Here is a 9392-nt window from a genome sequence, read left to right on the forward strand (position 1 = left end):
TTGCTTTAGTCAGTTAAAATCATATTTAAATACATTCATAGCCTGAATTAGTTCTCAGGTTCAACATAGTCTCCTGTTTAAAACGATCATCAATTTAGTCCAACGCGTCTTGAACACAGAAGCTTGTTTAAAACATTCATAAAGTGGTCTGCTCTCCTGCCTCCCTAGCCAACCCTCACAATCAAGGAGCCAGCCAAACCTTGTGTGCAGACACCGACAACGCTCAGAAGACTGGTTGGGAAGTGTTAACATCATTCCCTGCAGCAGAACCATGCGGCCTAGTGCACTCAGCAGACGGTAGGCAGAGAATGCCCTAACTCGTCTCACGTCTCTCCGGCCACCCCACAACAGGGAACCATCGAAATCAATTGTAGGGTTGGACATGGTCCAGTCCTGCTTGCAGCCCCATAGCTAATGCTGCCAGTCACTGGCCACCCTTGTCTGTAAGCCTCCCGTTGATTCCTACCTAAACCTGTTTGTGTGGTTCAGGTTGGCTGCATTGTGGGCTGTACTGTGTGGCTGGCAGTGGAAATCCCCTTCACGTTAAATGAGGGGATCAAGGGGTGAGAAACAAGAGAACTTGATACGTTTGGAGGGATTTAGCAGAGGCCGTCTCAGAAGGGAACCTCATGGGCAGACGCCATGACGACCACTGGGGACCCGATACTTCTGGTCTGGGCCGCCTCAGTGCACCCAACAAGGGGGCTTCTCCCTGCTTCCCCCTCCAGGTCAAGGTTGCCTGCCAAAAGGTGGCATGAAAGTACCTGGCCAATAGGTAGCCAGGTGATGTTTTGAAACCCCCCCCCCCAATGGGGAGGTGCCGCCTCATGCTAGAAGGGGACAATGAGGGGTTATAAGCACAGCGCTGCCCCAACACAGGTCCTTTTCGGAAGCTGGGCAGTGCGCAGATCATTGTTTAAGATACACCAACCCACACCAAGCAGCAGCATTATCGCAGTGCTGAACTGCAGATGAGGTGGTTAAGAAGGGGTACATTTGTTGGTTAAGGAAGCACACCAGCAGGGCTGTGTGCAGGAGGAAGCCCACTTACCTGAGGATGCCTGAAAGCAGGGTGAGTAGGCTGAAAGGGGGGAGTAAGCGTAGACGGCACCCACAGCCCAGACCCGCCGGATGGCAGGGCAAAAATGGACAAACAAGGTAGCGAGTTGGGGCCTTACTCCTGTATGAGGCTACCCTCCCCCCACCACTCCCCCCCCCCCCCTACAGGCAACGGTATAAACACCAACAGGGAACTTTAGGACCCCATAAAAGGGCATCTATGATGGCCTGAACAAACTAAGAGGTGTCAGCTGATGTGATTTATGGCCTATCACAGGGTTTACTGTCCTGTCCAAATGATTTATGACTTGGTAAATGGAGTGATTAATGACCTGTCATGTTTAAGAGTTTTGAGCTTATCAGAAGTGATTTATGACCCCGTGCCGTTGATTGATGACCCTGTCATATGGAGTTATGACTGTAGTACTGTAATGCAAAAAATTATTTCATGCATGTTAAGCAGAATAAACTGCAGCCAACACCTGCCACAAGAAACAAGACAAGTGTTTGGCAAACTTTATTGGGATGTATGTGAGGAATGACATGCATGTCAGATTGGAGTGGGCCCAGTGTGGGGGTTATGAAGCCTTAGTCCTAAAATGGAACTTTGGTATGGCTGTGAAGGGACAGTTAGCATAGGAAAAACTAGGTTCAGATATCGTGTTATTTTTTTTAAATCTTTTTCTTTTTTTGCTACAACAGTTGATGTTGTTTACATCTAAGGCTCCTGTCAATGAAGTGTAACTGCATCTGCGGCATTTTATCTAAACCAGGAGCCAAATTGTGTCATCAAGAGGTGCTGGAGAAACGCTATGGATTAACCTGGAAAGAAAGGTAAAGATTCAGTGTAGCTTGCCCTGCTTTCAAAATCATAAACTCAGCAATGACAGGGTCATTCAAACAGAACACACTTCAAAATGAATTTCTTTGGACGCTTAACTTAAATAATGGAATGAAAGCAGCACATAAACGGACACACACATACCTAATAGAGGTGTGACAAAGAGGATCGCACTAATTAAACAAATGTATTATCTTTGTGATTCAACCCCATATTTAAAGCATTTGAAAAACACTTGCACCATAATTCACATGACCTGGTATGTCTAAATGTATTTTTTATTGCTAAAAATCGGCTTTCTTTCAAAAAAAAAATTTTAAGTTTATGCTTATGTTATTTTTGCATACATATGTGATTGGGGCACTCTCTTTTATTTCCAGTTCGATATTTTCAATATCTGAGTGTTGAAAATATTTAATCATTTTACATGTAGCACAGAGTTTTGTGTTGCTGCTTTAAAAACTGTGAAAAAAAGACAATTTTATTCTGAAAGAGACGGGCATGAACAATAATAAAACATACCTTCCTCAGTTATTTGAAGGAAAACAGCTGGACACTTTTTAACGTTTTAATGAGTGAGTGATGAACCGTAGGGTTTTACTATCATTAAATCGAACGTATGTGAAATGGTTTGGCCTTATATGGCGTTCTGTACCTTATCTCTGGAGTACATTACTACATAGAAGCTTGTTGCTTCACTTTCCTTCAGCTCAAGGCTGCTGCTGTTTTAAGCCCTTGTGAGTCACACCGGCCAGGATTAGGGCCTTCGATCCTGGTGTACTTGCAAATTGCACTCATAGTGCAAGCGTCAGTAAAGTCTGTCCATAAAGTCTTGGATCTATGCATCATGAAACAGCCCCACAATAGCCATATGTGTGTCTGGCTCCTGCATGTTCATTTGCTGCCCTGCACAGATGGCACTTGGCCTGCTGGATTCTAGGGGCAGACTTATTGAGACTTTGTGCTGTTGCTAAATCAAGCAAAGTGACACAAAGCTGCAGTAGCGGTCCGTGTTTGGGACGAGTGGTGAGGCGGGCTGGCGGAGGGAGGTTAGGAGGGGGCAAAGGGGTTGCAAAGGGAGGGGGGCAAAATAAAAAATAATAACATTTAAATATAACTACCTTCAGCCGGCTGCGTCCCGCGTCCCGCTCCTCTGCTCCGCTGCTTCAGACAGGCGCAGTCTCCCAGAATGCCCTGTGGCCAATCCTGAAGCTGCTCTCACATGAGAGCAGCTTCAGGATTGGCCTGAGCACCCTCGATTAGCGCTCCTGGACAGACTGGTAATCTCTACCTACTCTCTGCAACCTCAGCAATGCAGCTGGGGTTGGAGAGAGGTTCACTGCGCATGATGATTTGGCCAGCCTGAGACGGCCGTGCAACCCATCAATCGCAGTGAAGGGAATGCACTACCACTCCCCTCAGTGCCATCACCCCCCATGGCCTGCCACCAAGACTCAGCAGGAAAGGAGATATAAAACAACACAAGTGTTCTTTTTTTCTTTCTTTCCTGACGTTTTTAGGTCTCGCCTGACCCAGCGCATGCGCTGGTCTGGCGAGACTTTTTGAGAGGGCTCCAAAAAGTGCTACCAGGCCAGCCTAGAGATACAGTGCATGTGCGTGGGCACGCGCGCTGCACTTGACCGCGATTACTTTCACTTTTGCGGCCGCTTTGATGTTTGATCGCGATCGCGATCACTTTCGCGGCCGCACGGCCACTTGGCATAGCCAATAGGTCTCGCTTTTGGGACCTTATAAGTATTTAGTTATGCAACTGTTGCATTGCTAAACACTTATAAGGTCCCAAAGGCGAGACCTATTGGCTATGCCAATGCTTGTTTTTTGTGGGGTGGGGCAGCGCTCTTCTGCCATAGTGTAGAAGCCGCTGCTGCAAAGCTGCTCATTGTCTTGATGAGATATATTTTCCACCATCATTTTTTTTTTGCACTTAAAATGCCCTTTTTTATTGTAATAGCACTGTTTTGAATTTATTTGTGTCAAGGGGCAGTTTGATGGGTGGTAATTAGTCATTCCAGTGCAACCACGCATGGTTTTTGAGGGAAAGCCCAATGTACTAAAATTGTTACACTGGGTTTTACATTAAAAATAACGCTGCATTGAGGCAGGTGCAAACTTGCAAAAAACATTTTATTTCTCTTAACATTTCACAGAATGCATGTGTGATGCACTGTACAGCACACATCCAATGTGCCAAAACTTTAGTTTGTCTAGGCATAGGGAGGCCTATTTACATGCCCCTTGCGCCACCTGTACGTCACTTTTCCCATGTTAAAAATGACACAAAAGTAGCGCAAGGCGCTTGTAAATAAGCCTCAGGATTTTTTACGGAAAGGGCCCCCTTCCAGAAGAAGCAGTTAAAAGATGTTTGCTGCTCCTATGACCAGTACATAGGAGCAGCAAACGTCTTTTAACTGCTTCTTCTTTTTTTCTTTTCATACACTGCTTTTAGATAGGAACACGATTGATGGGACACAAGTTAGAATTATATACACAGTGTTCGTCAATTGTTTATTCTATTTTAAAAACACCTTAAAAAATACAAAAATTTTCCTAGAATTTTTTTTTGGATTGCACTCTAAATTCTTTTTTCCTCTTTTCTTTGATGAATGCTTGGTAAGAGGATACAACTCATTCGTATCACCTCGATGTCACAAGAGGTTGTTGAGAAGAGTTGTTTGGTACCCCAGATGATGACACTGGGCACTTTCAGAGTGTAATGATGGGATGCTGATTATCCTTAGATCAAGTTCCTTCTTGTTGTATCTGTTTCTTACATGCTTACCTCTTTAATTTACTCTTGGAGCAATTGCTAAGTGGCAACTTTCTTGAATTTGTATCAAGGGTTGCGATATAGACCTCGGATTTCTTTTTGTATTTGAATAGAAATATCGATACCACGATAGCGACAACCCTATGTTTACAATTAAAATGACCAAAATGACAAAACCAAACTATAGTTATACTAAAAAATCTGAAGTAAAAGTATTGAACCCCAAAATATACATTACAATAATACAGACTTTTCAAAAATAACATTAAAAGAAAAAAATATATCAAAACACAAAATATAGACTTAAAAAAATCATACATTTTAAAATTATTATTACACAACCCTACATCTATTTCCTCATAAGTACAAGTGTCATGTTGTACATTGAAAGACCACCATGAAGGGCCTGGGCTGTGAACTGAAGCAGATGCTGCAGTCAGGCTCGAAGCTGGACATTACCACGAGGTACAGAGCTGCAGGGGAGCACCGCTATTTGTGGACATAGGTGCTGCCAGGCTGTTGCGCTGGTCTCCTAGGATTGGGTATCTGGCAGGAAGGCAGCAGCGCCAATGCAAGGTGCACGCCTGCCTGGGCCAGATAGCACACAGCACTGGACGTAGGGCAGAGATGAGCACTGAGACCGTAGGAACAGAGCAAGCGAGGGACGGACCGGACAGCCGCCTGAGCTGACCGCGTCTGCAGGGTCAGTTTGGTAACGCGGGCACTCGGGAAATGGCCGAAGGGCAGGTAGCCGAGTTCTAGCTATGGGCTGCTTTTTTAGGCAGCAGAGGACTGTCTGTGCTGTTAGGATGCCGCCAGTGGCCCAGTGGGTGCCTGACTGGACTTTCTAGAGGCAGATGGGCAGAGGTATCACTCCTTTTCTCTCGCTGGGCCAGCCCAATAATGTATGCTGATTGAGCGGGGGCAGGGGGCCTCAGCAGAAGTGGTCTCACTTGCATTCATGTGTGGCTCATGAGTGTGAACTAATCTGTGCATTTTTCATCTCAGTGAAGTTAATAAAACATGCCCCCCACCTCCTTTCTTTTCATAAAACTTCGCTGAAGCAGTGTTTTGCGGAAAGGCAATACGCAAATGTGGACCACTTTTTTTTGGTGTGCCCGGGCCGATTTTTGATCCCAATCCAACCCTGTGCGTATGGATAGATATTCTATACCCAATCCCTCCAATGTACCTTGAAAATCTATAAATATCTTCAAGGTACCTAGATGTGGAGTTAACCTCAGTAAATCTATACCTCCCTCTGTGCCTTTACCTGTTGATATATGTGTCCTTCATATTTGGGCTGCAAAATGAAGGTAGCAAGATATTCCATACTCGATATTCCATATTGCAACTGGTACCAGGTGTATCCCAACAAAAAAGGTGCAGGGATTGCCAATCACTTCACTCTGACGTCCCCTGTGCAGTTGTTTCCTCCCCCTTGGCACACGTATCTGTACCAACTCCACCCCCTAAGAAATGTACAAAAAGGAGAAATGCTATAGTGAAGCTATTCTGCCTTATTTTATTGATCACAAACGGACCACATGTTATAAACTATATTGTATTTGATCATTTCATGCACCACAAATGCCCAAAGCAGGTGAAAACAAACAGCCTTTATCTGACATTAACGCAGAAGACATTTTACAGACTCGATCTACCTTGTTTGCATTCTCCCATCGATTGATTTGTTTCCGACCAAATAAGAGAATTTGGGCTGCGATATTATTAGGACAATCACTGCACAAACTCAGTGCCACGATAGCACCAATGTCTCTTTGCACATGCACATCTAAAAATGAACCACTAAACTTTGCACACTTATACAAATACACATTTGCCAGCCCAGATCACAAACGAAAAACATGTTTCTGAAACCGCTAGGCAATCTCACCTGTGAGTAGGGATGTTTGAACGCAGTGGGAGCTTTCTGTTATCATATTGGGCAAATGTATCTAATGCATCCATCCATCCATCCATCCATCCATCCATCCATCCATCCATCCATCCATCCATCCATCCATCTATCTATCTTAACCAACCATCCATCCATCTATCCAATATTTCTTTAAAACACTGTTAACTGCATCTGACAGATGATTCATAAAGTTTGTGTCATGAATGGGTAGAGCAAATCGTTACACTTTCTGGAAGGAGGGTAATTAATTATACTAAGAAAAAAACCGCCCTTCTTAAAGATAATTCCTGATTGTGCTAAGAAGGAACTCTTGTGATAAAGGAGATGAAATACCCAATCGTGGATCCTGTTTCATTTCCTGATTAACGCAGACTTCTACCACAGTAGACCACAGGCCAGCATGCTGGATGCTGTGTGAGACAGTGTTATGGAGTTGAGATGAAGTTGTATTCTGATTGGATGCAGGGCCCTGCTCTTTCAGCCGTCGGTCCTTGCCCCCTTCCTGCTCTTTATTGCCTTTCCTACTCCTCCTATAAAGAACAGTCTACCCTGCTTTAATATTTACTGTCAAAATAGCGACGAGGATCAGTTTATTAACAGAATTGTATCAATATTTCGCAACAAGGATTTGCAATATTCATTTATGGATATTAATATTACTAGTAGCATCACCCAAAGTTTCCATATATTAAAAAAAGACAATGCCTTGAACGCAAGGGTTGTCCCGGCTCTTCGGCGTGTGACGTCAGACAACTGCAATGTAAGCATCCATTATTTACGCGCAGGCAGCTACTCTGCTGCCGTAATTGGCAGGGTTGAGATGTAAACACTCGATCGCCAGCCGGTCTCCTCTCCTTGATGACTGTGCTGCGGAGACATCAATGCCACCTCCTCTTTGTTAATGGCCCTCTTTTGTGATTGAGCAGGTGCAGTTGATGCCCTCTGTGTGAGGGCGATGTGATGAGGCCTTTCATCCTGCAGTGGTTCCTAATAACTGTCCCCTCTTTGTAATCTCTGTTTTCCTTCTGTGTAACCAGTGAGAGCGAGTTGAAGCCGAGTTGAGAGCCGCACCAATTATCCCTTATAATTGTGGTGAGGTCATGGAAAGCAAAGTATTCCAGCAACCTGCAGGGGATATGAGATGTTCATGCCCCATGCTTCTGGTAGGCATGGGATGAGGGGGTGGCAGCAGCTGGTGAAGGGAAGCTTGGGTGATGACGAATGAGCAGTAACTAAGACTGGGGCATCCATTCTAGACATGGGAGAAGAAATGGCAATTTGTGAGAGGTGGCTGTTACAGCACCAGGCAGAACACATTGCCTGTGATGGAGGGGTTGATGCAATGTCGTTCTAAGAGGCTGCTGTGGTCTTGGGATGTGGCCAATGCAATGGTTGCCACCTCAGTGCATAATAGGGGGAGAGGAGTTGGCTTAACGTCTAGGGTGCTCGACCTCGGACCTGGGGAACTGGGTTCGAGTCTCGGTAATGATGGTAAACATCCTGTGATTCTGGGCAAATCACTTAGGGGCATATTATCAAGGCAGGCGATAAAATTATCACCGCTTTAACGACAGAAAACTGCCTCTAAAACAGCGATAATGGGCTTGATAATATGCTCTATGGAATTTGAATTGAAGCCCATGTTATCTGATACCTGATTGGATTCGGGTCTATAAAGACTGCAAAAAAAAAAATTGCTGGAGTTTTACTTTTCGGGCTGGACTTTTTGTAAGTGGGATGTTTAATCTATTTGAGCAAGTGATTACGTCAGTGTTAATCAGTGTTTGTTTTATCCCCACTAGGATTAACAGGATGCTTCACATTTTCTGCCACCCTACAACTGCCCTCATTTGCACAGCTCCATGCGGCCGAGTGTATTGTGCCGATGGATCTCACTCATGGACACTGCAGTTGTGTTTCACAATTGCTTGGCGAATGGGACTTTGTTTTTTAGTTCTCCAGCAAAAGAGAGGTTCTTGGCTGCTGCAAGGGGTCCCAGTTTCCTGGCGGATCACCTACACACAAATTGCAGTAGGCTTGATGTCACCTATTTGTTTGGTGGAGGAGATGGTGCAGGCCAGGCCCCTCCTAGTAGTATGTTGTGGAAGCCACGTTGTCTCTGCTCCCAGTCTGCTACAGGAAGCAGCGTTTCTCAAATCATTCACTCCAGTGGCGGCTGGTGACATTTGAAAGTGGTGAGGCGTCAAACGTGTGGTGGAACGCACCGCGGCGAGCGAGCGCGCCCGATCAGCATAAGGAGGGTTCGGGGGGGTCCCCCCCCGAGAAAATGTGGAAAAAGAGTGGGCAAATGGTGCATTTTCAAGCAAATTTGAGAAAGCAAGATGGTTAAAAAAGCAATTGTGAAAGTACAGTTATTACATTAATAAAGAGATGTCAATGTCATATTAATAACATAGGTAGTTCTTTATTCAGTATAATCACAGAACTGCATAGCAGACTTCGAGATAACAATGCTGAGTACCATTCATACATAGCACATTTACCATCAAAATGTTCTTTTTTTGAAGCATTCACCTTAACTGTTTGAGCTCGTAAAATAAGTAAAGCAGTGGCAGCTGGTGATTTTTCAAAGTGTAAAAAAGTTAGAACCAACTGAGCCCAACTGATATAAGTCAAGATCAGGGGGAGGGGGTTCTTCATCTAAGAAGTTTTTGAAAGAAAAAAAGGGCAAATAGTGCATTTTAAGCTAATTTAGACAAAAAAATGAAAAAGCAATAAGAATCTAGACCACACATAGGGTGCACGACAACTGAGCTGCCTCT

General features: G+C 44.6%; 1 long non-coding RNA gene across 1 annotated transcript in view; it reads left to right on the plus strand.

Annotated features, from left to right (window-relative positions):
• Nucleotides 1-9016, plus strand: part of LOC146796116 (uncharacterized) — a 126305-nt gene extending 117289 nt beyond the window's left edge. Inside the window, exons 3-4 of the long non-coding RNA XR_014969898.1 lie at nucleotides 1762-1893; nucleotides 8412-9016. This is a non-coding gene — a long non-coding RNA (uncharacterized LOC146796116). The remainder of the gene's footprint in view (nucleotides 1-1761; nucleotides 1894-8411) is intronic.
• The last annotated feature ends 376 nt before the right edge of the window (nucleotides 9017-9392 follow it).

This window comes from Triturus cristatus, chromosome 10, assembly GCF_964204655.1.
Source record: "Triturus cristatus chromosome 10, aTriCri1.1, whole genome shotgun sequence".
NCBI classification, from domain to species: Eukaryota; Metazoa; Chordata; class Amphibia; order Caudata; family Salamandridae; genus Triturus; species Triturus cristatus.